The sequence below is a fragment of the Ambystoma mexicanum genome, chromosome 5q, assembly GCF_040938575.1.
Source record: "Ambystoma mexicanum isolate Mex_15411 chromosome 5q, UKY_AmexF1_1, whole genome shotgun sequence".
Classification (NCBI taxonomy): domain Eukaryota; kingdom Metazoa; phylum Chordata; class Amphibia; order Caudata; family Ambystomatidae; genus Ambystoma; species Ambystoma mexicanum.
Genome location: NC_090933.1, coordinates 1098801175 through 1098814380, shown reverse-complemented (window position 1 = coordinate 1098814380; position 13206 = coordinate 1098801175).

The window sequence follows — 13206 nt, the reverse complement described above, 5'->3', positions numbered from 1 at the left end:
TGATGATTCCCTTGGCATTACATACTACCTGCACGTTATGGAATGCCAGTGCTTGCGGTTCCTATAGATGTGCTCAGATGCCCTGGGGGGAGGTAGAGCCACATGGGTGCAGTCGATGGCACCTAGCACTTTGGGGAATCGTGCCACAGCGTAGAAATCCAGGGCGGCAGCATGCCTTTCTGCAGGGGTTCTGGGCAGGTATATGTGCCTGCGGACTGATGGGCGTGCAGTGATGATGTTCAAGACCTGGTGTGGGCAGCGTGACTGGGTGGCCTGTGATACACCACCCACAATGGCACTTGTCCGCTGAAATGATCCAGTGGCTAAGAAGTGCAGTACATTGAGGACCTTCTCCAGGGGGCTGAGTGCTTGGGAGCACAGGGTGGGTGATGTGAGGTCATCCTCCCACTCACTCACCAGGTCCAGTATGATGTGTGGTGGAAACCTGTACCTCCCATGCACCTGGTCATCAGGCATCCCGAAAAGGCTGGTTCTGGGTGTGAATATTCTGGCCCTGACTATCCTCCTCCTCCTCCTCCTTTGGTAGGCCATGCCCACTGCTGCTAGGAACGGTAGGTTCATCCTGGGTCTGAACTTGTTATTTTTTTAGCGCGCAAATTAATGCGTCGTGCGTGTTGTAGGCGAGCGTGTGACCCGCGCACCCCTGAAATCCAGTACCCAGTCCAATAGCGTGTGGAAATTCCCGTGCACACCGGGATACAGGTGCGCTGACGTACTTGCGTGTGTAAGTGTCCGCGCACACCTGATATACACGTACATAGGACAATCGCGTGTATGCGCACTTTTGTCCAATTACACGCGATGACACCCTGACGTGCTGTCCAATTACACGCAATGAGACTCTGCCGTGCTGTCCAATTACACGCGATGACACTCTGACCTGCAGTCTTTCCACGTGTGCTCTGTCATCATGTGCTGTGTGGGAAACACCCGTGCGGGTCACGTCACAGACGCGCTTACGCGCTGAGGGCCTTTGGTCCAATAGATTCGCGTATGCGTGCTGACGCACTTACGCGCTAAGGGCCTTTCCTCGGTTTTCACGCTGACGTGCAGGATTTTCACGTGCCAAATCACTCCGTACCAAGCTGGCCACGCTTAAGCACACGGAAGACCACGCTCGTGCCCAGAAGGCCGGACTACTGCCCCCCAGAGCCCTGAGCACGCTCCCACCTGCCATCTGCTGCTGCCTGACTGCCTGCTGCCCACGTGCACTGCCATTTGCTGCCTGCACATCAGCCAGGGGTGCTGTTGCTGTGACCACCCCTGCTGGAACCGAAGACTCCTGACTGGAATTCCATCGCTCCACAGCCCAGCCCCAGGACCCAGTTGCCCACCCACTCCTGCCTCTGGGGTTGTCATGTCAGGGCAAACACCATCTGTGACCACTGACAACCCCCGGCCAGAGAGGCAGAGGGGCACCAGCTTCAGTGCCACCGAAGTTGGTGTCCTGGTGGAGCAAGTCCTGGGGCAGTATGATGCCCTCTTCGGAAGTTCCCGCGGTGACAAGGAAGGACGGACTCGGATCTGGACTGACATCGTGACTGCCATCAACGCGGAGGGGGTGGCAGTCCGGGACTTACAACATGTCAGGAAGCGCTGGGAGGACTTCAGGTCCAGGACCCTGAACAAGGCCCGGCGCCTCTTGAAGGCAGCGGATGCCAAGGGGCGCCGGGGCTACTTGTCGGAAGAACAGATGGGGGTCCTGGTACGCATATCCCCAGCCCTCCACGTCCAGGTCCTAGAGAAGCAGACCCGTCTGGAGTCGAGCGGTGAGTGTACATGCATCCGATTGTGAGCAGTGCGTGTGGTGATTATTCGGCATTGTGCCGGTTGCACATCTGTTTGTATGGGGTCGAGTATGGGTGGGGGTGTACAGGGCCGTGACACATGCGAGGGCTGTAATGTGTGAAACATGGATGGTGCTTGTGTGTGTGGGCTTGCATGGCAAATGCAGTTGTGCGTGCACACATGTTTGGATGAATGTGTATGTAAGTAGACATGTCCGTGATGTCAGGCATGTATGTTGTTTTCGGCTGCATGTATGAGCACTGTGTACATGTGCATGTGTGTGTATTTGTCAAGGGTGCAACAGTGATGCAACATGGATGCATGTGACAGCGGTATGTGGAAGCCTGATTGGCAGATGTGACATGGATGCCCGTCTGAACAGTGCAACACTTGGCAGAGGTGTAGACATGCATGCAAGTGTGGTGCTGTGTGTACATGTGTGGTGTACTTCCTGTGTTGCATGTGATGTCTGGCTCCCCTTTGGCTGCTGATGCTGTTGTATGTGTAGGGATGGTGGTGGCAGTTGCGATATGGCTGTGGTATGGCTCATGTGTGTGAGTTGCAATGACATGTGTGTTGGGGATTGTGATGACATGTCTGAGGTTTGCCAATGCCACTCATGTGCAACTGTCATGCGTGTATGTGTCCATTGTACAGTGCCCTGATGCCTGTGTTTTGTTTCTCCCTGTCTGCAGCGTCAACTGATGAAGAGGGCGGAGAAGGTGCTGTGGAGCACAGCGCCAGGGATCCGACCGCCAGCCGGAGACGCAAGGCCCGGCTCCCCTCCCGAGTTGTCATCTCGTCGGGGAGTGAGGAGTCCGTTGACGCGTCCCAGGCCGCAGCTGCCGGGAGGAGGTCCAAGAGGCGGAGGTTGCAGTTGGACTCCTCGGCAGCAGAAGGGGCAGCTGGGACCCCACAGGGCCCAACAGGGGAAGATGGCACGGAGTCATCCAGGTTGGTGGGGGATTTGGTGGAGGAGGGGGCCGTGCAAGCACCAGAGACGGGGTCTGGAGGTGGGGATCCCACTGGTGCTAGTGGTGCAGTGCAGGACCAGGGACAGGAGGCAGCACAGGCGGCCGCGGAGGTGCCTGTGTGCAATCCTGTCCCCGATCCTGTCCCTGCATCATCTTGCACCAGCAGGGATGCCTACATCCAGACCCATTTTCAGGCAGGGGATGAGCTGACGTCAACTGGCCTTCTGCCTGCAGACGTGGCCATCCAGGTCCGGGTTGAGCCTGTCCTGGCTGGTGTGGCGTTGCGTCAACGGGCCATGCGAGGTGACCTGCAGTCTTTTCATGGAGAGACTGCACGTCATCTCGAATGGCTCGTTGACCACGTCAGCCTGCTGGGACAGGTCACCCAGGCCGGATTCCTCCATCTGATGGGGCTTGCTCCGACCCCCTCCTCAACTGGACCCCCTACGCGCCAGTCGTCCTCTGTGCCATCTTCCCACCCATCAGTCATCTGGGTGCCCTGTGGAGCTGCCTCTGACGGTGCGGCAAGGCTGGTGGAGGAGGCATCCCTGCCACAGTCGGGAGTCGGAGGTCCAGCAGGGGTGGCCACATCAACAACTGCACCCCAGCCGGCGGAGAATGTGCAGGCAGCAGGAGGCAGTGCACGGGCAGAGGCAGAGCAGCAGCAACATGGTGGGAGACATGAAGGCTCGGGGCTTTCGACATCGGAGGGGCAGGCATCGGCCAGAGGGCAGGGGGACCCAGGACAGGGAGTGTCTTCCGTGTGGCAGCGGTTGGGCCACGCCTTAGGTGCGGAGCGGCGGCGGGCGGAAGAGGCGCGGCTCACAATGGTCAGGGTGGAGAACTCCATGCGGAGGGCCCTGAGGCGGGCCGAGTGCCTCGAGGCAATCCGCAGGGGGTTTGAGGAGGACACAGCGTCGTCCCTGCGGACCCTCAGGGCCATGGAACTGGACCGCCTCCGGGACATCGAACAGGAGTTCGATGATGCCCTGGCCCGGGACACCACGGAGTGAGCCGCTGGACTTGCCCGCCGCCTTTGTACATAGTTCTTTAGTTTTAGGTTTCCTTTCTTTCTTATTATGATTTGGAGTCGACGGACACTGCTCCACTTTTTGTATATAGTTGATTTTTGGGTAGGTTTTTTAGTAGGTTTCCTTTGTTCAGTTGGGCTCATGGACCCTTGGTAGTTTTTTACATAGTTCGTTATTGCATGGAGATTTTTTAACTTTTGACTTTGGGCAAATATTTTTAGGATTCTGATTTTCAGTTTTGTGTTTTTATACGGACATGCAACTTTTTTTTCTCATTCACATTGTAGTTTGTTTTCTTTCTTTAGCATTCTTTATTTTTTTCAATACAATTTTTGTTTCCATACTTCACTGTGTGGTATCATCTCATTGGTTTCATGCATGTCATGTTGTGTGTTTTCCCATTCAATTGCAACCATTGTGTGTGACGGACATGGGTTCATTAGCTTAATGAACATTGGGGGTGTAACATGTGATTTCCATTTCCATGTGGGTGAATGGGTTACTTGGTAGGGCTTTTTGGCTGTGGTGGCTGTCCATTACGCACATGATTGGGGATTGTGAGGACCTGGTGGGGGCTGCCCCTGCACTGCTGGGGGTGGGGGTGGTGGGAGACATGAGTGGGGGCCTGGTGGAGGGTGCCCCTGCACTGCTGGGGGGTGGGGGTGGTGGTAGACATGAGTGGGGGCCTGGTGGAGGCTGCCCCTGCACTGCTGGGGGGTTGGGGTGGTGGGAGACATGGATGGGGGCCTGGTGGAGGGTGCCCCTGGTGGCGGGGGGGTGGGGGTGATAGGGGACATGAGTGGGGGCCTGGTGGAGGCTGCCCCTGCACTGCTGGGGGGTGGGGGTGGTGGTAGACATGAGTGGGGGCCTGGTGGAGGCTGCCCCTGCACTGCTGGTGGGTGGGGATGGTTGGAGACATGGATGGGGGCCTGGTGGAGGTTGCCCCTGGTGGCGGGGGGTGGGGGTGATAGGGGACATGAGTGGGGGCCTGGTGGAGGGTGACCCTGGATGCTGGGGGGTGGGGTGGTGGGAGACATGAGTGGGGGCCTGGTGGAGGCTGCCCCTGCACTGCTGGGGGTGGGGGTGGTGGGAGACATGGATGGGGGCCTGGTGGAGGGTGCCCCTGGTGGTGGGGGGGTGGGGGTGATAGGGGACATGAGTGGGGGCCTGGTGGAGGCTGCCCCTGCACTGCTGGGGGGTGGGGGTGGTGGTAGACATGAGTGGGGGCCTGGTGGAGGCTGCCCCTGGTGGCTGGGGGGTGGTGGGAGACATGGATGGGGCCTGGTGGAGGCTGCCCCTGGTGGTGGGGGGGTGGGGGTGGTGGGAGACATGGGTGGTGGCCTGGTGGAGGGTGACCCTGGATGCTGGGGGTGGGGGTGGTGGGAGACATGAGTGGGGGCCTGGTGGAGGCTGCCCCTGCACTGCTGGGGGGTGGGGGTGGTGGGAGACATGAATGGGGGCCTGGTGGAGGCTGCCCCTGGTGGCTGGGGGGTGGGGGTGGTGGGAGACATGGGTGGTGGCCTGGTGGAGGGTGACCCTGGATGCTGGGGGTGGGGGTGGTGGGAGACATGAGTGGGGGCCTGGTGGAGGCTGCCCCTGGTGGCTGGGGGGTGGGGGTGGTGGGAGACATGGGTGGGGGCCTGGTCGAGGGTGCCCCTGCACTGCTGGGGGGTGGGGGTGGTGGGAGACATGGGTGGGGGCCTGGTGGAGGCTGCCCCTGGATGCTGGGGGGTGGGGGTGGTGGGAGACATGAGTGGGGGCCTGGTGGAGGCTGCCCCTGCACTGCTGGGGGGTGGGGGTGGTGGGAGACATGGATGGGGGCCTGGTGGAGGCTGCCCCTGGATGCTGGGGGGTGGGGGTGGTGGGAGACATGAGTGGGGGCCTGGTGGAGGCTGCCCCTGCACTGCTGGGGGGTGGGGGTGGTGGGAGACATGGATGGGGGCCTGGTGGAGGCTGCCCCTGCACTGCTGGGGGGTGGGGGTGGTGGGAGACATGGATGGGGGCCTGGTGGAGGGTGCCCCTGGTGGCGGGGGGGTGGGGGTGATAGGGGACATGAGTAGGGGCCTGGTGGAGGCTGCCCCTGCACTGCTGGGGGGTGGGGGTGGGGGTGGTGGTAGACGGGGGGGTGGGGGTGATAGGGCACATGAGTGGGGGCCTGGTGGAGGCTGCCCCTGCACTGCTGGGGGGTGGGGATGGTGGTAGACATGAGTGGGGGCCTGGTGGAGGCTGCCCCTGGTGGCTGGGGGGTGGGGGTGGTGGGAGACATGGGTGGGGGCCTGGTGGAGGGTGCCCCTGGATGCTGGGGGGTGGGGGTGGTTGGAGACATGAGTGTAGGCCTGGTGGAGGCTGCCCCTGCACTGCTGGGGGGTGGGGGTGGTGGGATACATGGATGGGGGCCTGGTGGAGGGTGCCCATGGTGGCGTGGGGGTGGGGGTGATAGGGGACATGAGTGGGGGCCTGGTGGAGGCTGCCCCTGCACTGCTGGGGGGTGGGGGTGGTGGTAGACATGAGTGGGGGCCTGGTGAAGGCTGCCCCTGGTGGCTGGGGGGTGGGGGTGGTGGGAGACATGGGTGGGGCCCTGGTGGACGGTGCCCCTAGATGCTGGGGGGTGGGGGTGGTGGTATACATGAGTGGGGGCCTGGTGGAGGCTGCCCCTGGTGGCTGGGGGGTGGGGGTGGTGGGAGACATGGGTGGGGGCCTGGTGGAGGGTGCCCCTGGATGCTGGGGGTTGGGGGTGGTGGGAGACATGGGTGGGGGCCTGGTGGAGGCTGCCCCTGCACTGCTGGGGGGTGGGGGTGCAGGGGGACATGAGCAGGTGTGCAGGGTAGTCCCCTGTTTTGTGGGCTGCCTGCAGGGGCCGTCGAGGGTGTACAGGGTACACCTGTGAGGACCCACCCAGCCTAATAGCGTGTGGAACTTCCTGCGCACCCCTGAAATACACGCGCCCAGGCTATTCGCATGTGGAACTTCCCGCGCACCCCTGAAATACACGCGCCCAGGCTATTCGCGTGTGGAACTTCCTGCGCACCCCTGAAATACACGTACCCTGCTGAAATCGCGTGTAAATCTTCCCGCGCACCCCTGAAATACACGCGCCCAGGCTATTCGGGTGTGAAACTTCCCGCGCACCCCTGAAATACACGCGCCCAGGCTATTCGCGTGTGGAACTTCCCGCGCACCCCTGAAATACACGTACCCTGCTGAAATCGCGTGTAAAACTTCCCGCGCACCCCTGTAATACACGCGCCCAGGCTATTCGCGTGTGGAACTTCCCACGCACCCCTGAAATACACGCGCCCAGGCTATTCGCGTGTGGAACTTCCCGCGCACCCCTGAAATACACGTGCCCAGGCTATTCGCGTGTGGAACTTCCTGCGCACCCCTGAAATACACGCGCCCAGGCTATTCGCGTGTGGAACTTCCCGCGCACCCCTGAAATACACGCACCCAGGCTATTCGCGTGTGGAACTTCCCGCGCACCCCTGAAATACACGTACCCTGCTGAAATTGCGTGTAAAACTTCCCGCGCACCCCTGAAATACACGCGCCCAGGCTATTCGCGTGTGGAACTTCCCGCGCACCCCTGAACTACACGCGCCCAGGCTATTCGCGTGTGGAACTTCCCGCGCACCCCTGAAATACACGTACCCTGCTGAAATCGCGTGTGGGACTTCCCGCGCACCCCTGAAATACACGTACCCTGATGGAATCGCGTGTGAGACTTCCCGCGCACCCATGGAATACACGTACCCTGCTCGCACTGGCCCATTCGCGTGTGGAACTTCCTGCGCACCCCTGAAATACACGTACCCTGCTGAAATCGCGTGTAAAACTTCCCGCGCACCCCTGAAATACACGCGCCCAGGCTATTCGCGTGTGGAACTTCCCGCGCACCCCTGAAATACACGCGCCCAGGCTATTCGCGTGTGGAACTTCCCGCGCACCCCTGAAATACACGTACCCTGCTGAAATCGCGTGTGGGACTTCCCGCGCACCCCTGAAATACACGTACCCTGATGGAATCGCGTGTGGGACTTCCCGCGCACCCATGGAATACACGTACCCTGCTCGCGCTGGCCCATTCGCGTGTGGAACTTCCCGCGCACCCCTGAAATACACGTACCCTGCTGAAATTGCGTGTGGAACTTCCCGCTCACCCATGAAATACACCTACCCTGATGGAATCGCGTGTGGAACTTCCCGCGCACCCCTGAAATCCACGTACCCGGCCAAATCGCGTGTGAGACTTCCCGCGCACCCCGGTATACACGCACACGTATTTTTTGTCAGCGGGTGTCTGTGTTTGTGGGAACCCCTTTGCACGTCATTTGTCCTGGAGGGCCACAGTATAGGACATTCATCATGGCAGTATATAGGTGCTATTTGTTGGCGCACCTTTTGGCGCACATTTCTTACAGCCGCAGAGACGCTACCGCCTGCTTTCTTGTGGCGGTCGTTTTTGTGCCTGTGCGCTGGTTTGAGCGTGCGCTTTTTTGCCCTATTCTATTCCATGAATACGTGTTGTAGGCGAGCGTGTGGGCGTTCCGTGCACTTGTGCCCTGTACTTCCCCCGTGACGCCCACGTTTTTGCAAGTTGTTCCCCATTCCGAGTGTTACGCCCGTGTTCCGCCTACTTTTGTTGCGTGTGCCGCGCTATGTGCGAATTTCGCTGTGGCGTGTGCGATTTTCGCTGTGACCTGGCGCACGCTGTTAGATGGCCTGTGCACCAACGTGCACGGCGCACTTTTTTATCGCACATCCGCTGGTTTTCTCGCGCACGGACTTCCATGAATCGACGTGCGCTGCTTTTCGTGCGATTTTCGCACTTGCACTGCGATTTTCGCTATTCCACTGCGATTCGCACGTTTTTGCCCACTTGCGCCGTGCTAATTATTCCATGAATCGGCCTCTAAGTGTGGAGATGAGTATGAAATCTAAAACACTGGCTAAATAATAAAAAGCTAAGTGTACTCAACAAGTGTTTTTGCTCCTCTGTCTCAAATGAAAGTAAGCTAAAATACAGATCTTCGTATACAAAGCATGAAAAATATAAAAGTCTTTACAGGAAATGTGTATTTAAAGAGGTAAAATTTATGTGGCAGGACGCCACCCTATTTGTTTCCATAGGCAATAGCTCATAAGTCCTCCCACATAATTGAGCACTCCCTTCCGTTACCCTAATTTGTGAGCATGTCATCACAAGGTGTCTTAAAGTTTCGGGTTGATCAGGGCTCTTGCACAAACAGCACTCGTTTGGGCCAGTAGATGATCTGATAGCTAGGATTTCATGGGTCATTAGCAAGTTCAGCCGAGTCCTCAGGAAGGTTTTCCTCAGGGATTTATCAGGGAATTTGACACAATAGTTCAGTGGGACTTTCACTTTATTAAAAGTTGAAGGTAAATGATTCAACAATTTGTTTGCTTTTGCTTTCTCGTTTGTGACAATCCAATCTTGGTTTTCCATTTTTGATTTTACTCTTTGAGGATTGAGTTTCAAGTCTTCTTCAGTGCAAGCTATCTCGCTCAATTTAGTTTTTCGGGTCATCACCCATGCATTAAGCATTTTGCACTTCCCACCTTTCATTTCTTCTGCGATCAATTGATAGATCAGCAGACTATCAGTCAACAGTGTTTTCCAAAATAGTTGCATGGTAACCCTCTGTTGCTGCAATAGACAGGATGCCGTTCACGCCTGATTGCTGCCATAGAAGTGGACTTGGGCACGCCCAAAACTGATATCCATAAAACACCTTCCAATTTTGGCCACAGCTAAGTGGGCATGTTTAAGGTGGCGTCCATTCTAAATTTGAGTGAGGGAACCACTTTGGTCTTGTAGAACTGGATAGCTGGGAGAAGCGAGAATCTGCCAAATTTATTGTCGATGGCTCTTGTTTGTGCAGTAAGATGTTTTGCTTTTTCCCCAAGGGTCTTCTGCATTGTGATCTCCTTTGCTGATTCGTCGATTAGCACTCCCAGGTACTTGAAGTGTGTCACAACTTCGATTTTATTGTTGTCCAAGAACCAATTCAAATAGCTATTGACTTTCTTTTTGGTTTTTTTCTGAGACCTTTCCATAATCAAGATTTTTGTTTTTGTTTTATTGATTTCCAGTTTATTTTCTTCTATATATCATGCTAGATTAGTAAGTTTGCGCTGTTGACCGATTTGAGTTTGGTCTACTAAAATCAGGTCGTCAGCATACAGGATGTGTGAGACAGCAGCTTTGCAAATTTCTGGTGGGAAGGATCTTATCTTGGCTTCAGAATTTTTGTAATTACCCAAGAAGGCAATAAAGAATGCAGGCGCTAAAGGGCAACCTTGTTTTACTCCTTGTTCAGAGGACATTTCATCCGACAATATGCCTTGATGATTTAAGAAGACACGTAGCTTTATGTTCGTATGTAGCGTGATCACTGGCTCCAAGATTGAGGTAGGGCAGTCCCAGGTTTTCAGTTTAGACCATAGTTTCATACAATCTACTTTGTCGAAAGCCTGTGACAGTTAGACAGATGCTAAAAAGACTTTTGGGGCACCAGACTTGACGTTTGATTTTATTATATTGAAAAGCAAGATGTTTACCGGCGTACTTGCATTTTTTTGAAAACCCATTTGGAAGTGATCTACACTTGGTGAATTTCTAGCCCATTTCTGAAATAACACAAGTAGTAAAGTTGCGTAGATCTTCCCAATGATGTCTAAAAGCACAATTGGTCGATAGTTGCCTGGATCTTCTCTGCAACCCTTTTTATAAATTGGAACAACCACTGCTTGGAGCCAAGAATCGGGAATAATCTTAGCTTTTCCACTGTGAGCGAAGATTTTACTGATCAAAATGGCCCATTCATCTGGGTGTTGTTTTAAATCGAAGTTTGTCAGACCGTTGAGGCCAGGTGCTCTGGAAGCTTTGATTTTAAGTATGGCTCTTCTGATCCCCTCTACATCTGTAAGATCTGCCCATAATGCTTTTGAGTAACAAACATGGATTTGGCTACTGTCTGAAGGGAAGGCAAACAGCGATGAGAAATAGCTAATCCAGTTTTCTTCAGAGACTGAATTAGAAAGCTTGTTCATGTTTTGGCTGTTAGTTCTTTTAATTAATGCCCAAAAGTCACACGATTCCTTAGTACTCAGAGCCCTTAGCATTTCCTCTGAGTCGTTTTGATACAGAGTGGTTCTCTGGTGTTTTAGCCATGCAGTGTATTTCTTCGACTCACTTCGAAAGGCCAACCATGAATCTGCTGTATTGGCGGTTTTGGCAGTTCTTTTCAGTTTCCACAGATACCTTCTTTTCAGGACCATGCTATTATCGTAAACGTGCCTGTTTTGCTTGGTTGTTTTTTTGCATTCTATGCGCCCCACTCTGTAAGCCAACAGCAGAGGTAGATCATTCACTGGTGCTTTTTGAGTTGGTTCACTTGAAAGGTCTGGATTGTATTTTGCATTCAACTCTGTCAAATCAGCTGCTGTCATGCGCAGACGCGTTTGCTGATTAATGACTTCTACATTCGAGTTATATGTCTTTTTTTCAGGACGGCAACCAAACCATAACATGATCAGCAAATTATGGTCACTGTGTTCCGTTCTTTGCACTTCAAATTTTGCAATGTGTGGTAACAATCCATGTCTTATAAATGTGTAGTCCAGAGTTGCTTTCGAGTGTAGTCGTTCCCATGTTGGAATCATGGGTTGGTGAGCATACAGAAGTGCTGTGTTGTGAACATTTCGGGAGTTCATTATGCTCATCCACGCTTTACCTCTCTCTTCCGTTGAACAGTGAGTTGATTGCATGGTGGAGTTAGTGGTGTTGTCCACACATTTAGCATTCAAGTTGTGGCATATAATTATGTTGGTGGTCTCGTTTTCAACATAGATTTTCTCAATCGTGTCGGCGACTGTAACACAAAATGTTGTTTGTCGTTGTTCTCTGTGGGTTCCAGTATACATTGATGACAGCTATCTCAGTGGTGATCCATAGTTTAGAGTCTGGCGCTTGGTGGGACCCTGATGTTAAAACGACCAGCATTTCATATGATTCCACCAATTTTTCTCTTATTGTGATCCCTGAGCATACTCGGACCGCTGATAAAAGACCCGGTGATGGACGGTCCAGCCTGCCCACTGGGGCAGATGATATCTCCACGGTGAAGCCGCCAAGAGATGGTTTTTCCACCAGCCAGGTCTCTTGGAGGCACAAGATGTCATAGGCCCCCAAGTCCACGTCACCTGAGCTGGTTAAGTGAGTGTGTCCTCTGGTGTTCCAGGAGCCAATATTAATCGTTTTCTTGAAAAGTAGTTTTGATACTTGTTGATGTCGCACCAAGACAGATGTGGCAGTCAATTGCTATCTCCCTGATTTGGTGTGAAGCTCTATTTTAATCAACTTCCAAGGTCCCGTTTGAGTATTTACTTCAGAGGTTCCGCTTCGTGCTTCTGCGCAAGTTTTGTTTTTTCGGTCCTCCACCACACAGAGTAGTGGTGTGGTTGTTAGGCCTCGCTGGGGCGAGGGCGCTTTGTTGCTTGTGATCCGGGATCACGGAGGGATCTTGTGTCTCCTGTGCCTCTCAGTACTTCTGTATTCGGACTCATCATGTGAGTGCTCGCTTAGGCCTGTCCCCCTGCGCCCTGTTTGATCTGTAATAGTTTCCAGCAGTGAGTCTGGGACTGTTCTCCCTCCGCTTGTGTCTATAGAGGTCTTCCGTGCATGATATATATCGATGTTTTGCAGGACAGCTGTCTTTGCCTCTACATGGTTTGAGAGACTCTGTGTAGGGACCTCGTAGTTCCGAACGGAAGAAACCCAGATGTTCAATTTCTCTGTATGCTTCTTTGGGAATGTCATGTAGCGTGTACGGTTTTACGTGGAGGTACGCTTTAGCTTTTTGATCTCTGTGGTATGGCTTGATTAGTGCAAGGTACTCTGTTTTGAGTGATCACAGCGTGTGGGTTTTGCTCAGTATTTTCGATATAGCTTTCCTGTTTAGGACCATATATTCGTCTTTGCTTGATGTTTGTTCCAATTTAAAGATCTGCATTTCGTCTAAACGCTTGTCGCCATTGCTTACTCGGGGGTGAAGCGAGTGGCTCGCAGTGAAAACTTCTGACAATTGACGTTTATCTGCGTTTTCTGCATTCCCATGTTGTGATGTGTTAGACGAATCCCCTCTCTTACTCAATTGGAGAGAAGGTTTTGCGACCCTGATCGATTTGGTTTGGGTCATTCCGTCTATAGCTGGTCCAGGCAAGGATTTATTTTCAATTGGGAGTGACTGCTGCAGAATCTTAGAAGTAACTACTGCCATCTCCATTTGGGGATTTACTTCAGGCTTCTTGTCTGATCTGGCCACTGAGTCGCAATGCTGAGTCGTGTCCATCAGAGCACTATTTGCCATAAA